Genomic DNA, 10,273 nt, shown 5'->3' with positions numbered 1-10,273 from the left:
CCCCTTACCTGTGGCAGCGGCGGGAGGTGGTCAACAGGCTCCCCTGCCTGCATCTCAGGGCGTTAAGAGGATAATGAAAAAATAGATGGGTAGCTGCTTTCCACACAGGTCGTTCATTAGCCTTGCTGGTTAACCTGAGGTTCCCATGCCCCAGCTGTGCTAAAGGCCCTTCTTTTAACTTTCAGTTCAAACTTGGAGACATGACCAGTGATACTAGAGAGAGTTTGGTGTCATTACCTCCTGGGGCCCAGAGCCCCTTCTCTGATGGGTTTCACATAATTTTTTTGGACCCTCTTTTAGAATCAAACCAGGCTGGGCACAGTGACTCATCCCTATAATCCCAGCACTTTGGGAGGCCAAGACAGAGGCCAAGATTTCAGGACCAGCCTGGGCAACATAGTGAAACCCCATCTCTACAAAAAGTTTAAAAATGATTTGAGTGTAGTGGTGCATGCCTGTAATCCCAGCTACTTGGGAGGCTGAAGTGGGAGGACTGCTTGAATCCAAAAGTTCAAGGTTATAGTGAGCCATCATTGTGCCACGGTACCTCTCCAGCATGGGTGACAGGGTGAGACTCCTATCTCTAAAACAGTAATAATAAATTGAAATAAAACTCCCCAGTTCAGCACCCCTTGCTTTTACTAGAGGCAAATATAGTGTTTAATATATTAAGAAGATTTGGGGAGAAAGCCACATCCTTGCTAATCAACGGCTCCTATTCATGGGGATATTGGATTGCTACGTTTGATTACTTTTGATTGCGAAGAAGCTGGTAACAGCTGGTTGGGCTCCAGGATTTGTCTTGAGGTGGACACCTTGCCTTGAGTTCCCCATTTGTGGGCCTGTGAAGCATATCCGATTAAAGGTAGAGAGAAAGAAATGTTTCCCCTTGTGAATGACAGGCAGGTGACCAGGACAAATCTTGTTGGCCAGAGCCAGGGTCCGTGCCATCATTTATCCTTCAGGTCGGGAGGGGGATCAAGCGAGGGCTTTAAAAGCAGGTGGTGCTCTGCACTGACTGGGTCCAAGCCCTGAAGAGAAGATTTCCAAGGAGCACTGCTCTTTGAATATTCCCTTTACTGGAAGATAGTCATGGCTGCATATATTGGCCAGGACTAGAAGTGTGGTTTCCCCCATGTGGCAGAATTGCTCTCATTTTCAAACATGGGCCAGGGGCATAATGGCAGCTTAAAATGATCACATTAGCATCATGGAGCAATATATCTACAATAAATTAAGACTGCTTTGCAATTAGTACCGATGATCACAGCTGCGGAGACAAATGGCATATGTGCTAATTAAATAATTTGTCACTTCGCTGTTAAACAAACAATTGGGCCTCTTTATATTACAAACTGCCATCTCCAGAACACCGCCATGGGCCATTAACCCCATGGAAGGAGCAGCTTGCCGTGCCCACAATTCCTGGGAAACCGTGTCTGGATGGCAGGATAAAGGTGATGGGGACAATCCACTTGGATGACAAGTCTCCATGGACTTTGAAAGTTTTCTTGGAACATGAGTTCCAGGAGGGCAAAACAAACTCTGCCACTCCACTCAGAAAACATTTGGGAGCTAGCCCTCTCCAGGGTTAAGATTTCTGAGCTCTGTTCGATATGCCCTTATTGAAGTGAACTATCAAATTGATTACAATCAGCAAAAACTGCGTCACATCAAATCGCGACTTCATCTTGTGACCTAAGCCAAAGTCCCTCCTCCCCATTTGTAATACCTCTGTATAGTATTTCTTTTCTTTCTTTCTTTTTTTTTAAGTTTTAGTATTTCCTACCCCAAATGCTAATCCATAAAGCTGAATTGTGAAATAGGATTTAATGGGGGCAGCCGTTTCTAGCCTATACAATGGCTTTATGTGACTAAGAGGACTCAACCCTATGCAAGGCACCAGTCTTGGTAAGCAAGGTGCAGGCTGGATTTGCATCCCTGCTCACTGCCTTGGTCCAGGGCCCTTGTGCAGTGAACAACCTGTCCAACCACACAGGCAGTCCTGACTCACTTGCCTCTGAAACCAGGAGAGGCTCAGGTAATTTAGAGCCACAGAAAACTTGCAAGCGAGCTGTCATTATTATCCTTTATTCCTTGCCCTTTTATCAGAGTTGTTAACTAATGGAGCTTGATTTCTCCTTATTTCCTGTCTTCAATCACATACAAGGGGCAGAATGGTCGGACAGAGAAAGAGAAAGGCCAGACAGTGAGGACTTTGTGTTGTTGGCCCTTCAGCGAATCTCTCATCAGGCACCGCCTTTGTAAGGAGCGTGCGACATGGGTGGTGTTGAGTAGAAGGCATTTGGATGTAGCAGTGTGGGGCAAAATATTCAGGCAGTGTTAAGTTGCACCAAAGGCATTCTACTGCAGCAAATTTCTACCAGGCAGGAAATGAGCTAGAAACAAGCTTGAACGCTCAGTCTTCCTGCAGGAGGGTGATTCCCTTGATAATTTCACATTAGGTTTTAGGAGCTCCTTTCCCGTGGCATTGTGGGAGAGGAAAGAGAAGCCAGTGTTTTATCTTCATGGAAATCTGGCTGTGTAGATACAAATGCCTGTAATAGAGGCAAGTTCATCAGCAGATTGTTGTGTTACTCACCAAAAAGCCATTCTGACTCTTTTATAAAGTGAAATCTGAGTTTGACCCAGAATGACTGGGGCATGGAGCAGCTTAGCTCGCATCACTTAGGATAAAGGTGGGCACACTCCAAGTGTTCAGAAAGAATTAGCTCCTGTTATTGTTGTTATTGCTATTATTATTGTTGTCAATATTTTTGGAGACAGAGTCTCATTCTGTCACCCAGGCTGCAGTACAGGGGTGCAATAATGACTCACTGGAGCCTCAAACTCCTGGGCTCAAGTGATCTTCCCACCTCAGCCTCCAGAGAAGCTGGGACCACAGGCATGCACCACCATACCCAGCTAATTTTTTTATTCTTTGGTAGAGACAAGATCTCACTATGTTGCCCAAGCTGGTCTCAAATTCCTGGGCTCAAGCAATCCTCCCACCTCAGCCTCCCAAATTATTGAGATTACAGGCTTGAGCCACTGTGCCCAGGCTTGCTATCACTGTCATCACTGAATTTTACAGCATGGATTGTCTTCGCCAGCACTTGTTAATATCGTCTGTTAGGTGTGTGCAGAGTGGGGGAAGGAGATTGCCATAAAGTAATGTTTCTAAAAGGACTTTTCTGATACGTGAGGAAATGCAGGCAGTACAGGGTAGGTTTAGAGGCTTTGAAAGCACTGCCAGAAAATAACATGTTTTTCCTACAGCTCTACCAGATGCATTATCCTCTGACCTCTTTCAGAAAGGACAGGCTGTATCCTAGGCAGCCTTGTGCCTTCTGCAACTTCAGGGAGTAAATTTCCATGTGCCCAAAGGCTGAGATGTGAGTCAGGAGCCACCCAGACCAGCCAACTGTCCTGCCAGTGGGTGTAGAATCCTTAGGCTGCAAGACAACTGAGACACCAACTCATCCAAGCCTCTTGTTTCACCAGAGAGGAGGAATGGGAGTAGGGACAACAATGACCCTAAATCATTCTGTTCTTTTCCTTCTCTCTGTGTGTGTGTAGTGGGCGGGGGGGTTCTCCCACCTTCCCTCTATTTTCTGATCTAAGCTGAAGAAATCCAAATGGTATTCATTTATCCCAATATTAACTGGGACTCAGAGACTCCCCAGGCCGCTTAATTTGTGGCGTAAAATATTTTTGCTATAGAATCGTTCTGCCTCTGAAAGGAGATCTGTGGGGAAAGACCTGGCCGGACAGACTCTTACCTAGCCCCACTGAGAACGATGCAGGAATTTGAAAAGGTCATTAGGAAAATAAAAACTTAAAGTCCTGAAAAGCTTTCTGACAATTGCCCAAGGGCATGCAGTCCTGGGGACACAGCAGATACCAGCTACCCCTCACCCATGACCCACCGGCCAACTCAATTAAACCACATCTTGTCTTTCAGGAAAATGCACTGAATTTTTGTACCACGCCCCCAAGAGCCTGGATCAAATTAAGAATTTTAATATTCAAAGTTACTTATTTATATTGTCTCCCTAAAGCATATACGATAAATGTATGCATCGCTCAGGGTGTATTAAAATGTTTTGCCGTACATTTCTAAAATCTTAGTCAATATTGTCAAAGCTTTTTAAAATGCAACTTTTATTTTGATCAAAATACATTCTATCCTTTGAAAATCAAATAGTAATTGGATGGATTCTAAGAAATAAACACAGTTCTCTGCTCAGCTTCTTCTGGAATCTTACTTTCACACCCTTGAAATAACACATTTCAACAATTTCATTTAAATGTTTTTTCTAGAATTTACTTCCACATTTCTAGATGATATGTTTCTAGGAGATTTCCTGAATTGTATTTTCCAACACCATTATTGAAAAGATTTTTTTAAATTAAGTTATTCTATTTTAATTTTGGAGAATTTTTTTTCTCTGATCCATTTTGATACTCTCCTGTTCTTGTTTCATGGACCTACCTCTGCTATTTTTGAAAAGGCTATAGTTTCAAAAAATATGTTTACTTGTTGAAACGTTTGCTGAGTTGTCTCTGTTTCTTCTGGGTTCTATTTTGTTTGTTTGGTTTTGTCTTTGTCTTTCTTCTTAGAGCTTGCCTCAGAGAGATTTTGGCAGTCAGTTCATAAGGGGGAAATACGGGGCAGCTAATTGTGTCTGGGCATGGGGCTTCACCCTAGAGGGATCAGTTGGAAAGCAGCGGTGAAAGCTCACCAGCACAGTATCACCACCTGGTACAGCTACATAATTATTACTTCACTGTGTGTCTCCTCCTGGTCTTGTATGTGTAAGTTCCATTAATGCAAAGGTTTGTTCATTTTGTTCACTGCTCCAGTCTCAGTGCCTAGGACAGTGTCTGGCACATAATAAACGCTCAAAAAACACTTAAATGAGCAAAGAACTGTGGGAGAAAAATGCTAGAAAGTGCAGAAAGTGAGTGGGAGACTAGGAGAGAGGAAAGTTCATTTTGCCTTGGTGCAATGGGGAAGCTTTTTTTTCACTGCACTGGCTAGGAGCATTCCTAGAATGCCAAGACACCACCGAGGAGTTTTCCATGCATCTTTCATTCATGCAGCCAACAACATCCATTGAGCACCTGCCATGTGCTCTGAAGCAGTGTAGCATAGCGATTAGGGACATGAGAATCAGTTAAGGAACCTGAAGTCTAGCCCTGGCTGTGTGTCTTTGGGCAAGTTATTTACCTCTCTGAGCCTCAGTTCCCTTAATTCTGTATGGAGAATTTTCAAAGTGTCTGCTTAAAGGGTTGCCTTAAGGATTAAATGAGTTGCTGTATGTAAAGAGTTCAAATATTAGTTTCTTGCTTTGTTATTATTGCTTTTAACCAGACCCTGTGCTAGGCTAAGGAGACACAGAGATAGCTAGAAATGATCCTTCCCACCCCCAACAAGAAGACTTCATAGTCTAGGAGGCTGCCTTTCTCTTGCTTGCATACTATCTCCTGAAATATTTTTTTAAAATACAGGAAGTGCACCAGGTGCGGTGGCTCACACCTGTAATCCCAGCACTTTGGGAGGCTGAGGCAGGTGGATCACCTGAGGTCAGGAATTCAAGACCAGCCTGAGTAGCTGGATGCAAAATTTTAAAAATGCAAAAATTAGCTTGGCATGGTGGTGGACTCCTGTAATCCCAGCTATTCTGGAGGCTGAGGTAGGAGAATTTCTTGAACCCAGGAGACAGAGGCTGCAGTGAGCCGAAATTGCACTACTGCACTCCAGCCTGGGCAACAGAGCGAGACTCCTTTTCAAAACAAAAAAAATACAGAAAGTTCAAGGTATGCCCATAGGCAATCAAAATGATATTTGAGGGCCGGGCGCAGTGGCTCACGCCTGTAATCCCAGCACTTTGGGAGGCCGAGGCGGGTGGATCACAAGGTCAAGAGATCGAGACCATCCTGGTCAACATGGTGAAACCCGCCTGTACTAAAAATACAAAAATTTCGCTGGGCATGGTGGCGCGTGCCTGTAATCCCAGCTACTCAGGAGGCTGAGGCAGGAGAATTGCCTGAACCCAGGAGGCAGAGGTTGCGGTGAGCCGAGATCGCGCCATTGAACTCCAGCCTGGGTAACAAGAGTGGAACTCCGTCTCAAAAAAAAAAAAAAGACACTTGAATTTGGGGGAGGGGACAGGGTCAAAGTCTCTTGTCAAACTGGATGTCTATCACCTTGAGAGGGGCAGGACTGGCAGAGTTAAAGGAAAATAACAAGTCAACAACCTCTTCCCCAGGGGCTCAGGAATGTCCCCAGCCTCTGGCTCTGGTGTGCTCTGTGCAAAGGGCTAAAAATAGCAGAGGCATACTCAGGATTAAGAGGGCCTTTCAATCACAAGTCAGGGAAGTAGTGATTTTCCTTAGACAAACCCTACTGCTACTGGTGGTGGTGGGGATGACAGTCAGGAGACGTGTGACTTTCTCATACATTTGATTAGAACTTTGGCAAAGTTAAGACTCTATGAAGATAGTCTCTAAATCTCCATTTGCACCCACCCTGAGCTTTCCTAAGTATTGTTTCATTGCTTTTTAAGGCTATCTTTGAAGATAGAATTGCTGAATGACTCTAAAACGTAGCAAAGAGTCCACTCTTTTGATTGCCTGTTTGTGTGTTAATACATCTTCTTGAAAAATGAAGCCCATTTTAATTTGCAACCACACATCACCTCACAATCTATGACACCATAAATGCATTCATCAAAGAAGGCAGCATAGAAACTAGTAAGCATGGAGAATGGTGAAGTGTCAGCAGGAAAAAGCAGCTTTGGAAAGAAAAGGTATAATACTGTGTCTCATTTACAAGTTTTGAATTTAATTTCACAACTTACCATTTGAAGTAAATTAACGCCAGAATTGACCAGTCATGAAGTCTGTAAATAAATTGGCCCAATTAGTCAGGGCTGGTGGAGTGCGTCTTAGTCCCAGCCACTCTACCCAGGAGGCTGAAGTAGGAGGATGGCTTGAAGCCAGGACTTAAAGGCGGTAGTGAGCTATGATCGTGCCATAGCACTCCAGCCTGGGTGACAGTGGGAGACCTTGTCTCTATAAATAAATAAATAAAATTAGCTCAACTATTCATGTCAGCATTATAAATACAGAAACCAAATCCTTAAAAGGCCCGAGAGGTGGAGGTTGGGTGGGAAAAAATATCTTCCCCAAACTCAAAATCAAATGCATGCCCTGAGAGCTCCATTGCGTTTCCAAGTTCCATTCAGGCTTCTGATTTTGTCTCAACAATGTGCGTGCGCAAAGGCCTCCTCCCTGGGAAGGCACCGGGCATCTTTTTAAAGAAGTCCAAGGATTTTAGATGAGGTCAGGAGCTGGGAACGAGAGCGAGATGAAGGGTCAAAAAAGTTAGGCTTCTCTGGTGTAAACCACCACAAAAAGTTCTTGCTTTTATTCTTTCCCTAAAACTTTCTCACTTTGGGAGAAGAAAATTTTAACAAATCATTATCATTAATAAAAAGCTGTAAAGTGAGCTGGGTATGGGGGTTCATGCCTGTAATCCCAACAGTTTGGAAGGCTGAGGTGGGAGGATCACTTGAGCCCAGTAGTTTGAGACCAACCTGGGCAACATAGTGAGACCTCGTCTCTCCAAAAAAGCAAACAAAATTACCCAGGCGTCCTGGCTTGTGTCCTTAGTCCCAGCTACTCCAGAGGTTGAGGCGGGAGGATTGCTTGATCCCAGTAGATCAAGGCTGCAGTGAGCTGTGATCACACCACTTCACTACAGCCTGGGCAACAGAGGAAGACCCTGTCTCTCAAAAAAAAAAAAAAAAAAAAAAAAAAGGGGGGCAGGAGAATGGCAGGGTGGGGAGCAGGGAAATCACCCACAGTGTCAGAGGCATGTGAACCAGAGCAAGTCCATCTTGAAGCTGGGTGAAATGAGGCTGAGATCTACTGTGCTGCATTTCCAGAAAGTTTGGAATTCACTTACAGGATGAGATAGGGGACCAGCACAAGATACAGGTCATGAAGACCTTGCTCAGAAAACACATTGCAATAAAGGAGCCAGCTAAAGGCCACCAAAACCAAGATGGCGACAAGAGTGACCTCTGGTCGTCCTCACTGCTACACTCCCACTGGGGCCATGACAGTTTACAAATGCCATGGCAACATCAGGAAGTTACACTATATGGTCTGAAAAGGGGAGACTCTGAAGTTTAATTAGATCCCATTTGTCTATTTTGGCTTTTGTTGCCAATGCTTTTGGTGTTTTAGTCATGAAGTCCTTGCCCATGCCTATGTCCTGGATGGTTTTGCCTATGTTTTCTTCTAGGGTTTTTATGGTGTTAGATCTTATGTTTAAATCTTTAGTCTATCTGGAGTTAATTTTAGTGTCAGGTGACAGGAAGGGGTCCAGCTTCTGCTTTCTGCACATTGCTAACCAGTTTTCCCGACACCATTTATTAAACAGGGAATCCTTTCCCCATTGCTTGTTTTTGTCAGGTTTGTCAAAGATCAGATGGTTGTAGGTGTGTGGCATTGCCTCCAAGGCCTCTGTTCTGTTCCATTGGTCTATGTCTCTATTTTGGTACCAGTTCCACACTGTTTTGATTACTGTAGCCTTGAGGAGGATGGGGAGGGATAACGTGGGGAGAAATGCCAGAAACAGATGAAGGGGGAATCGCGGCAGCAAACCACCTTGTTATGTATGTACCTATGCAACAACCCTGCATGATCTGCATATGTACCCCAGAACCTAAAGTACAATTAAAAAAAGAAAAAAAAGGGGGGAGGCATGAATAATCCACCCCTTGTTTAACATATCATCAAGAAATAACCATGAAATGGGCAGCCAGCGGCCCTCGGGGTGCTCTCTCTATGGAGTAGCCATTCTTTCATACTTTTACTTTCCTAATAAACTTGCTTTCCCTGTACTGCGTGGATTCACCCTGAATTCTTTGTTGTGAGCCCTCTCTTGGGGCCTGGATCAGGATCTCTTTCCTGTAACAATAATGGCAGAACCCAAACACAATCACTTCAGTGTTTCTGTCTCCTCTTTCCATTATTTCTCTATCTGCTTTTATATTTACAGTTATAATGTGCATAAAAGTTTGTGACCTACTTTTCTCCTAAACATTGCCACAGGTTATTATAGAGTCTTTCAAGTAATTATTTAAATGGGTGCATAATATTACATGGAGTGGGTGGATCATCATTTAACCATTTTCCTATTGATGGACACTGAGATTACTTCCTCTTTTTCCCTTATAAATAAATATGCTGATCATCTTCAGCATCTTCCATATCTGCAGTTTGGTACCTTTGTTCAACTTTTTCCCTTATAAATAAAAGTTGAACAAAGGTTTCACATCGCAGATACCACAATCAGCTGATGCTCAAGTCTCTTATATAAAATGATGCAGTACTTGGATTTAACCCATACACATCCTCCTGTATACTTTACATCATGTCTAGATTACTTATAATACCTAATACAATGCCTACAATTCACTTTATTCACATACATACATTCGCATTTACACACACACACACACACACACACACACACACACACAGTGCTAATGCATATGCCCCCCCTGAATTTTCTCCTTATGACTGGTAGTGTCACAACTTTAAACCCAGCAGAACACAGGAGGAAGCTGGAGTTTGTACTTTCAGTTTTGTTCAACTCTGTGAATTAGGAGTCCCGTTTTCCCATCCTAGTCACGAAGCAGTCCTGAATTGTCCTTGAGTAGAAGGGAGAGATTTATGGACTGAATCCTGGTCCAAGTCAGAGAGAAAAGTATTCTTTAGAAAGACATCCTCTGATGATTATTTTGAGAGACTTTCTGGTAATCCCCAGCAAATCTGCATGTTAATAGGAATCATTTACTCAAAGCAGGGGCCCAGGAAAATAGCTTTACATAATAACAGTAGCTTGATTTGATTACTTCAATTTGGTCCTAGCTATTGAAGTAAAGGTAAAGCCAAGCTTTTGGAAGTTTTACAGAATGATAAACAAAATGGGAATAGTAAGTGAAGACTGACTCTGGTTTCAACCTGTGCGTCTTTATTACTTCTAATGAGCAGGGAGATGTAAACAGGATCGAGGAGTAAAAACCATTGATAATCTTCTTAGCATTCTGGATAATTTATTGGTTTCTTTCTCACATTGAGAGCTCTAAGCCTGCCTAATATTCGTTAAGACTTCTTGGCAGCTCTTCCCTAAGAGAAGGAATTTCTTTTCTTACAGCGCAGTGTAGTTTTGCGCACTTGCTCCCCAAAATAC

Source organism: Sapajus apella, unplaced genomic scaffold (assembly GCF_009761245.1).
Source record: "Sapajus apella isolate SASKATOON/1434 unplaced genomic scaffold, GSC_monkey_1.0 scaffold8, whole genome shotgun sequence".
Classification (NCBI taxonomy): Eukaryota; Metazoa; Chordata; class Mammalia; order Primates; family Cebidae; genus Sapajus; species Sapajus apella.
This window is presented reverse-complemented; position numbering follows the sequence as displayed.